A 10,192-nucleotide genomic window follows, 5' to 3' on the forward strand; every position below is an offset into this window, starting at 1 on the left:
AAACCAAGTTCCACAGCGTGGGCACACAACAGAAGAAATAGTTTGACAAATAGAGAAGTTGCACTTGGTAGTGGTGGCCAGCGGCCAGCAGGTTTAAAGATTTGCACGCCTCATCTGAAGTTAACCTTAAATAATGAGGTCAGGCAATCTATTACCAGAAGTCTAATTGCATTTAACAATTAGAGAAGAGATTTAAAGTTTAAAGGCCAATAGTTGGGGTCAATCTGTGGAGGGAATGGGCCAGCTCCATGTGTTCAGGATCAGAGAGGAAACTCCAGAGACAATGAGATGAAGCCGTGTATGAATGAGTGCCTAAAACAAAGGAGAGACCCCAAAAATGTTCGTTGAGTGAAAATTTTTAAATGATCTGCCGTATTTAAGACCTTATGAAAGAAATGGATGCCATGTTTTAGCATAGGTAGTTGGTAAACTGTCTTATAACGTACATCTTTGTGAAAAAGGTATTAGACTGTGTCTCTGCTTTTCCATTTAAATATAGCCATCATAGCAAAAGGACCATAAAGAAAACATTTCTTCAGTGTTAAAGATATACTTTTCATTAATACCTCCTGACACACGTCATCAAATCCATGGCTGTGTATACACATTTACACATTACAAGATTGGTTTGATATCTTTTGCAGTGAGGATATTTGTAGCCAGACATTTTGTTTTGCTGCTGTTCTTATCGCATCCCATAGCTTTTTTTTTTTTTTCCCCGGAGCTGGGGACCGAACCTAGGGCCTTGGGCTTGCTAGGCAAGCGCTCTACCACTGAGCTACATCCCCAACCCCATCCCATAGCTTTCTTGTGTGCCGTGTTTTGTTTTGACCTATCTCAAAGTGCTTTCTCACGTCCCCTTAGGAATTCTGCATTGGCAGTATCGAGAAACGTTCATGAGTTTTTGAGTTTTCATGATTAATCCTTGGCTTCATCCTTCGGTGTTTTGAGAGGAGTCTTTGCATGACACAATCTTTTCTAATGTGCAGAGGCTGTCTTTGTGTCCTAACATACCGTGGTCTAAGGAAATAGGCCATGAGAAGGGTATGTGCCTGCTCTTGTTGGGTAAAGTGGTTTTCCTGAGTTAGGTGTTTCTTTCCTGAGTTAAGTGTTGGTGACCTGCAGGTGCTTGTTGACTAGTTTAAACTTCTATCATTTCATTCACTATTGAAAGTAAGATATTGAAATCTCCAACCGCTTTGGTAAAATTACCTCCTCCCCCCACTTCAAATCTGTTAGATTATCTCAGGTGTAAAGCCAGCAAAACTCCATAAAACAAACATGTATGACTTACAATTGCTCTATCTTTGTATTCAGTTTAGTTTTTTCAGTATTTCATGTAAAATACTTGTCTATTATAACAGCTTAGGAGCTAAGCTTTATTTTATTTTGCCTGATGTTAACATAGCAAGTGAGTTCTCTTTGCCCACAGTTTGTATTCTGACAAACTTTCTTCCATTGGAAGAGTTTAGTCCATTTTACGTTTAGATTGATCATGCATGAGGAATATGGACTCATATCCTTAATTGTTCTGTTACTGTACTTATATTGAGTCTTTTGGTCATTTATCATATTAATCCCTACTTTGTTCCTTTTGTGACTCTAATTTTTCTTATTGGTGGTTATCAGGGATTACAATTAAATTTTAAACTCATACCAGCTGTGCACTGTTGAATCACTCCTACAGACCTGGAATGAACTCAAGAAGACTGTGATCCACCATTATCTTACTGTGGTCTTGAGTTGTACAAGGATGCTTTGAGGAATTTTCTGTTGAAATTCATCAGGGAAATTGGTTTAATGGTGACTGTTTTTCATTTCATTGTATCCTCATCTGATTTTGGAACTAGGACAGAGCTGGCTTTGTAAATGAAGTTTGGAAGTTTTGACTCCCTTTTTAACAGAACGGTTTGAGAAGAATTGGTGTTGGTACTTTCTTGCTTATCAATATGTTTTTAATTGAAAACGATTTTATACAATATATTACAGTTTCTCCTCCTCCAATCCCTCATAGATCTTCCCCACTCGCCCAACTTCATGCCCTCTTTTCTACTGCTCTTTAGAAAACAAACATATGACCCCCCCCAGTAAAACAATTAAAAAAAAAAACAAAGAAAAAGACACAAGAAACACACCGTAAAAACACATAACTGGAAACCATCCCATACAAGCAAAAGACCATCAGACAGAATATGTCCAAACAAAGCAATATGAGATTTTTTAAAAAAAGGACTACAGAAATATTGAGTTTGTTTTGCGTGGGCCATCTACTGCTGGGCAGGGGGGCTGTGCTCAAGTGTGATTAATATATCCAGTGTTAATGCATTGGACACACTGGATTTGTCCTTTATAAGCAGATGTCACTTGGAGATAGTCTCTGGGTCAGAGACGGGAGCTTATGTTCACTTCCTCATATCAGCGGTGGGACAGCATCTGGCTCGAACCTGTGCAGGTCCTGGCATGCTGCCATAGCCTCTCTGAGTTCATATATGTTAGCATGTTTTTGAAGACTTGGTACAATTTTGCATTGAATTCATCTGGCTTCCTTTAGATAGGAGACGATTAGCCCTTCGGTCATGTTACTTGCTATAGATCTATGTAAGTTGTTCACACACCTGCTTTTTAGTTAGGTTCATTCCATTTCCTGCCTTTTGCCTGCACGTATGTTTGCGCATTACTTGCATGCCTAGTGCCCATGGAGTTTAGAAGAGGATACTGGCTCCCCTGGAACTAGAATTACAGACAGTTGTGAGCCACATGTGGGTGATGCAAGTCAAACTGAGGTCCTCCTAAAGAGCAACAAAAGTGCTTAACCACTCATCACCTCTCCGACTCCAGCCCTACGTACTCTTTTTCACTAGAAAATATTTTTTATTTTATTTTACATGTGTGTAGCAAGTGCATGCAGTGTCCTCACGGGCCAGAAGAGGCAGTCAGGCCCCCTGGAACTGGGATTAAAAATGACGATGAGCCACCATGTGAGTGCTGAGAATTGAACCCAAATCTTCTACAAGAGCGTCACGTGCTCTTAACCACTCAGCCATCTCTACGGTGTAGTCTAACTCTAACCTTTGTTCATTGATTTTGTGTTTGGGTGACTTACCTTTTCGTGAGAGGAGGTCATCCACTGATATTGCTTCGGGAGCTATCTGGCTTTTTATTCCCATTAGTGTCTGATTAGTTGAACCAAGAGCGCCAATATTTACTGAATATCTATTTGCTGAAGTGATAACTTCTAGCGTCTTTGGAAAGTTTGTTATGCCAAATGACGTTTTGCTGGGGCACACAGGTGATAGGATGTTTTGCTGGAGCAGACACGGGAAAGAATGTTTTCCTGAAGCAGACACAGGTGAAAGGATGTTTTGATATAGCAAACGTGTGAAAGGACCAGGGGTGGGATTGTGACTATGACCCTACAGACAGTGGGAAATATGTACTGAGCCTTGGCTTGGTTTGCTCCACCTTGCTATTCTTTGCTAACAACACACATGTATTGGGTCACTTTACATAGAGTTGTGGAGCTCAACTTGTGGTAATGTCACCATTGAGAGAAACTCACCCACGAACTGCTCCTGACGTCTAGGTTCCTGCAGCAGCTTGCTGCTTCCGCGGCCTCACCTCAGGCTGGTTAGTGAGCCTTGCAGTTTCTTCAGGATTGAACTACGGGTACTGCATCGTATCTGCCTTCCTACAGGTTTGGCCTGCTGCTGCTGAGTCGTATTTGGTGTTTGCTGCAGGACTGAATGGCTGCCAAAGAAGATTGAGCTCCACTCCAAAGAACTAATGCTGAGCAGGTCCACTTGCCCCATATCTAGTAACTTTTCTCTTCCACTGTCTCTGCTGGGTGGTGAGCTGGAGAGAGGTTAAACCCTTATTAAAAGTAAGTTGCAAAGATTTATGCCTACGATTTGCAGTTATATTTTCAAAAATATTTGTTTATTTATTATATATAAGTATACTGTAGCTGTCTTCAGACACACCTGAAGAGGACATCGGATCCCATTACAGATGGTTGTGAGCCACCATGTAGTTGCTGGGATTTGAACTCAGGACCTCTGGAAGAGCAGTCAGTGCTCTTAACCACTGAGCCATCTCTCCAGCGCTGCAGTTATATTTTCAAAATAAGTTGTTACCTCTTCTTATTCAGTGACCTTTTCTCTTTGGACTAGTTTTGAAGTCTACTTCATCAGCCATGCCGATCTATGGTCAACGTCCATTTTATTGATTGATTGTCCTCTATCTGTTGACTCTCTACCTCAGTAGAAAATGGAGATGTGTTTCTAGGAAACATCAGAGAACTGGATACATTTTTCAGTCCAGTTAACCAGTCTTGGGTGGTACGCAGAGGCCAACGTCTCAGTTACTTTTCCATTGCTGTGACAAGACATGATGATCGAGGCAACTTACAAAAGAAAAATTGGGTCTTAGGGTTTAGAGAGTTAAAGTCTGTATTCTCAGAGGAACATGGCAGCAGGCAGATGGGCATGGTGCTGGAGCAATAGCTGAGAGCTTATGTCCTGATCAGCAAACGGAAAGAGAGAAAAAAGGAAGGAAGGAGGGAGGGTGGGAGGGGCTGGGAATGGCATGAGATTCTGAAGCCTTCAAGACCCACCCCAATGACACATTTCCGCCAGCCAGCCCCCGTATCCTAATCCTTCCTAAAGAGTTCCAACAACCACACGTTCAAACGTATGAGCCTGTAAGGTCGTTGTTGAGAGATACTTAGGAGCTCCTAAGACTCTACTGGTGGGTTTTATGGTTGGTTGGCTTGTTCTCTTCTTTCTCTCCTATGAGTATTAGGGGTCTGCTGGTTCACTGTGTTAGACACAATGGATTCCTTCCTTTCTCCCCGTGTTGTTCTATTCCTGATGAAGTTACTCTCCCCTGTGCTCTCATGATGGAAACTGTCCTTCTTCCTCTGCATAAAGTATTCCTTTAAGAGTTTTCAGCAGCCCTGGCTCGGTGCCCATCTTGCAACGCCCTCATTTCAACGTCAGTTTCAATCGGTGGCTTTGCTAGATGTAGCATTAACAACCAGAAGGCACTTGTTCTGAGGCTTTGAGGTACACAGTTCCCTTTCCTCATTCCGGGCAGCTGCTGAGAGAGCTGAAGCCATTCTGATGTGTTTGCCTTTGCAGGTGAGTTGGGACTTTCCCCGCTTGACACTGTTTCTTGGATTTGTACCTGTCATCTTGACTCTACTATGCCGTGGAGGGGTTCTTCTCAGTCATGTATATATTTGTGGTTATAGATGTATTTAATGTCTGTGTTACCCTTTCTCTAGATTGGGGGAGTTTTGCTATAATTTGACTGAATCAATTCTTGATACCTTTAAGTTTTAGTGGCTCTTCCTAGTCTGTGAATGCTTTGGTTTGCTTTCCTGATAGTATTCCAGGAGGCTTACAGAGTGTGGCTTTGCTCATTTGTGGTTTTAAATTATTGGTAATATTTTTTTTACCTTGATCTTCATTTCTTGCTCTGCTGTTTGTTTCTTTGTTCTCACTAGAATATGCTGGTGATGCTCTCCTCTGTTTTCCAATTGCTGAAATTCTCCATGTTGCTGACTTTTTCATCCTTGTTGCTGATTTTCTTGTGTATTTTTCTACTCTTTCCTCTACGTTTTTCTTTTCCAAGCCTTGTATTAATCTGTGCACTTTTTGAGGTCTTTGCCATGTTTATTGGTGAACTTTTGAAATCTTCATCTGTTTTCCTGTGTAAATTCAGTCGTCGAAGAGTTATAGTCTTGGAGGGAGTCATGTTCCTCACATTTTTCATAATCCTCTTACATTTCTGTGTTGTGATTTGTGCATATGTTGGTTCCATATTTCTTCTTTTCTTTGGGGCTCTTCTTTGTGAGAAACCCACTTTATTTCATTTCATTTTATGTATATGAGTACACTGTAGCTGTCTTCTGACACCAGAAGAGGGCATCAGATCCCATTACAGATGGTTGGGAGCCACCACGTGGTTGCTGGGAATTGAACTCAGAACCTCTGGAAGAACGGCCTGGGCTCTTAACCACTGAGCCATCTCTCCAGCTCCCAGGAGCCCACTCTTGATGGCTCCAGTGAAGAGTTATATCCTTACAACTCCAACAACATCAAAACAAGCAAGACAGAGAAATACACATCGCCAGCAAGCGTAAGGCAGAAAAAGGGACAACTAAGGTAGAATATGCTGTAAATTTTAATTATTCAGGAGAAAGTGGAAATAGTATGGGACATGGACAAAAGAACACAGGGGGAAGGGGAAGGGAGACTTGAGCGAGGTTAAAGAAATGAAATGAAGGACAGTGGAGGTGGAGAAGCAAATACTGGAGTTGAAGAGAAAAGGATAAGGATTGGGAAAGAAAAAAACAAATGGGAAAATAAAATTAGAAAGCTGTAAGAAGGTAAAGGGAAAATTAAAATTAAAATGGGAGTTTAAAAAATGAACTGAAACAAACTACTCTACCTCAAGGAGAAAAGAACAAGCCAACACAATCCCAAATCAAGTCAGGTAAACTCAAAAATTCTACTAAAAGTAGAGGAGAGGAGAAGAGAGGGACGGGAGGAAACATATTGGACATAAAAGGAAACAGAGAAAGAGAGTGGGGAAGGGCAAAGGGAGGGGAAGAAAGGGAGAAGGAGGGGGAGAGCAGAGAAAAAATGTACAAACAAAATTATATGAAAATATGATGAACAATAATAAAATAATTGAATATAATATAGTAAAAACACACCAAAAGCCTAAGGAAAAGAGGGTCTGGGGATGCAGTTCATTGCCAGCCCAGTACGCATAAAGCTTTGCGTTTGATCGCCGGTACTGTGTAAATGACATGGCGGAACATGCAAGTCCAAGCATTTGGGAAGCGGAGGATCAGAAATTTAAGATTACCCTGAGCGACTGCGGACTTCAACTTCCAGGTCACAGTTCTGTGAGGCTCTGTCTCAAATCAAACAAAACAAAATGGTGGTAGTGGTGGTGGTGGTGGTGGTGGTGGTGGTGGTGGTGGTGGTGGGGCGGGGTACAGGAGTGGAAAAACACTGAAAATTTTGGAAAGCACTTTTTCGGGGTCCTTGAGTATTGGGCTAGCGAGTGTTGAGCTTGTGACTTGTGACTCTTTTATTTCTTACATTTTCATATGCTGGTGTTCAGCCCGTTTTAGACAGACACTTTCTTCGCTTTAGCAGATTCCCTTTTGTTTACGGTGGCTCCATTGGTCTTTGCGGTCTGTGTAGAGTGGGCTATCTCACCCTCCCGAGACTCCTCCCGGGACCTCTTGGGAAGCCTACTGCTCTAGCTGAGCATGGCTCTGTCTTCCTGCTGTGTTGGGAGTGTGGGAAGCAGCGGCGGCACGGAGCAGGTGATACATCTCTCTTCATATACTTTTTTTAAATTACAAAGCTACTTTTAGGTCCATTGCTGCGGCTGTACCTCCTTGTTCCCAGTGTCACCACTGCCGCCATGCCCGGACGGCTGCTTCTCGAGGACGAAGCCCCCAACTTTGAGGTCGATACCTCCATCGGCTGCATCCGCTTCCACGATTCCCTGGGAGATTCATGGGGCATTCTCTTTTCCCACCCACAGGACTTTACCCCAGTGCGGACCACAGAACTTGGCAGAGCTGCAAAGCGGGGGCCAGAGTTTGCCAAGAGGAATATTAAGTTGGTAGCTCTTTCAGTAGACAGTGTTGGGGACCATCTTGCCTGGAGCAAGGACATCAGTGCTTACAAATGGTGCGGCACCCACAGAAAAGTTACCATTTCCCATCATGGATGATAAGGACAGGGACCTTGCGATCCTTTTGGGCATGTTGGATCCAGCAGAGAAGGATGCTAAAGGCGTGCCTGTGACGGCTCGTGCTGTGTTCATTTTTGGCCCTGACAAGAAACTCAAACTGTCTACCCTTACCCAGCAGGAACTTTGATGAGATGCTCAGAGTGATTGGCTCTCTCCAGCTGACAGCAGCAAAGCCGTTTGCCACCCCAGTTGATTGGAAGAATGGAAAGAGCGCGATGGTCCTCCCCCACCTCCCTGAAGAGGAAGCCAAACGACTTTTCCCTAAAGGAGTCTTCATGAAAGAGCTCCGATATGGCAAAAAATACCTCTGTTATACACCCCAGCCTTAAGTCTTTGCAGGGCTTGGGGGCTGCAACTGCTCGCACAGCACTGGGACCCCAGCATAAGAGCTGACAGCTGTGAATGGGTCCTTGCAGTTCCGTAGAAAGATTGTGGCATGGTCACAGCCAAAGTCATGCACTTCGCTCGCTATACTACTGGCTCATGGAATGGAAATGGAACCCAAACTTTCTCGGGTTTCTTTACTCTGTGCCTTCGCCAGCATTCTGCCCCTCCATCTCACAGCGCCCTGCCGACTGCCCTGCTGACTGCTTCCTTTGAAATGTATAGGCGACTCCTTAGGTCTCTGCAGGGTCTATAATCAGCAAGGTAGTGTCAGTGTGGGCTCCATGCTTGAATGAGAAACACCTTTTGTGGCTTCCCAAACTGAATCTTCTATTACCCATTTTGGAGAGCGCTAAAATGGGGAGAAACTTCCAATTCTGTTCTTTTAGTAAATAAAGCGGGAACAGCCCGGGAGAGTTCTCCACAGGAAATTCACGGTGAGTTTCTATCCAAGTGGGCACAGAAAGCCTTTTGCCTCCCAGGAGTGTGAGGAAGACGGTGCAGGTACCTCCTGGAGTTTCCATGTCTGCTTTCTGGTATCTGTGCATGTGAACACACCTTGTGAAAGACAGACAGTGACAGTGTTTTACCACTAAATGTCCTAGGAGAGGGCTGCCATTTCTGAATTCTGCTTTGTGCGGTTCGACAAATAAAATCCTGATCAGAAAACCACCACCACCACCACCACCACCACCACCCCCACCACCACCACCACCACCACCACCACCACCACCACCACCACCACCACCACCACCAAGGTACTTTCAATACTTTGTGGTGTGCCCCACAGGAATAAAAAAGACAGGGAAACACTCCTCCAGGAGTGGCCCACGAGGAAAGTGGCTATCTGAGGAGGGGAAGGAAACACAACAGGAACCCACCTGCTGAGACTGGGAGAAAGGGGACACCATCCATGCTGGGACCTGTGATACGGCAACGTGGGACTAGCTCCAGGCACACAGGCATAGGGCCAGAGGGTTAGGCCCGAAGCCACAAAGCTTTTTGGGTTCCCATCAATTGACTTTTTCTGCTTCATTCAGCTGCACGGTCTCCGTCTCCAAGTCCTCTGCGTGAAGGCAGCTGCCGAAAGCCCAGTATCTCTGCCCTTTCCCTTAGCAGAGTTCCTCTGCTTCTTCACATTCCTGGGGGCGGAGCAGGGGAGGGGGCGGGGGGAGGGGGCGGAGCAGGGAGGGGCGGAGCAGGGAGGGGCGGAGCGGGAGGGGCGGAGGGGGGGGCGGAGCAGGGAGGGGGCGGAGCAGGGGGGGTGGGAGGCTTGGGGATGGGGGTGGGGGAGGGGGGTGGTTGGGGGCATGGGTGGTAGTGTCACGGTGGTTGGTTACTAACCTGCCTCTGTTGAGCTCCCTCTGTTGGGCTTGCGTTCATACTTTTTAAATCTTTCATCTCCCTGTTTCGGAGGTGCAGCCGTGGTGGGTGTCAGGTTGACCACTAGAACCTCAGAGTTTTCAGGCTCTGTAGCAAAGAATGGTAGCTTCCTTGCTCAACTGCCATCTCCGAGGTACAGTTTTTTTGCTGAGCTACGCTCCTAGATGCCGGGGCGTGGGGTTATGTCACTTCTGCATACCACAGCCTGCCCTCAGCCAGCTTCTTGTCACTTTTGAACTTGTCCCCATCAGACCTTACTGCTTGCGTCAGGCTAAACTTATCCTTCCTACCTTCTGCACCCCTCCCCCAATACTTGTTTAGTTTCCAGCAACAGAGTCTCTGTCAAGACCTCCTAGTGGTACAGAGAAACAAAATGAGGTTTCAAAGCTAACCCAAGCATCTGTCTCACCAAAACCCACAATGAACTTAGGTTAGTGTGGGCTGTGGGCTGTGGGCTTGTCCTGAATCTCCTCCCTGGAGGTGTGGTAGCTTACCTTTTGCAGGGGTGTTCCGGTCCCCACTCCCTCCCCCCTCACTTGGTGCACCTGCACTGTTTCACCTCCATACTTTCCTACCCTTCCTTTCACTCTATTGTAGGTGTCCTGTCCCCATCGTTGTAATCCTCTCGAAGTTCATCCTCTCT

At 45.1% G+C, this 10,192-nt stretch overlaps 1 pseudogene; it reads left to right on the forward strand.

Moving 5' to 3' along the window:
• The first annotated feature begins 7,443 nt into the window (after window positions 1-7,443).
• LOC116897878 lies at window positions 7,444-8,111 on the forward strand (annotated as a pseudogene).
• The last annotated feature ends 2,081 nt before the right edge of the window (window positions 8,112-10,192 follow it).

Source organism: Rattus rattus, chromosome 4 (genome assembly GCF_011064425.1).
Source record: "Rattus rattus isolate New Zealand chromosome 4, Rrattus_CSIRO_v1, whole genome shotgun sequence".
NCBI lineage: Eukaryota > Metazoa > Chordata > Mammalia > Rodentia > Muridae > Rattus > Rattus rattus.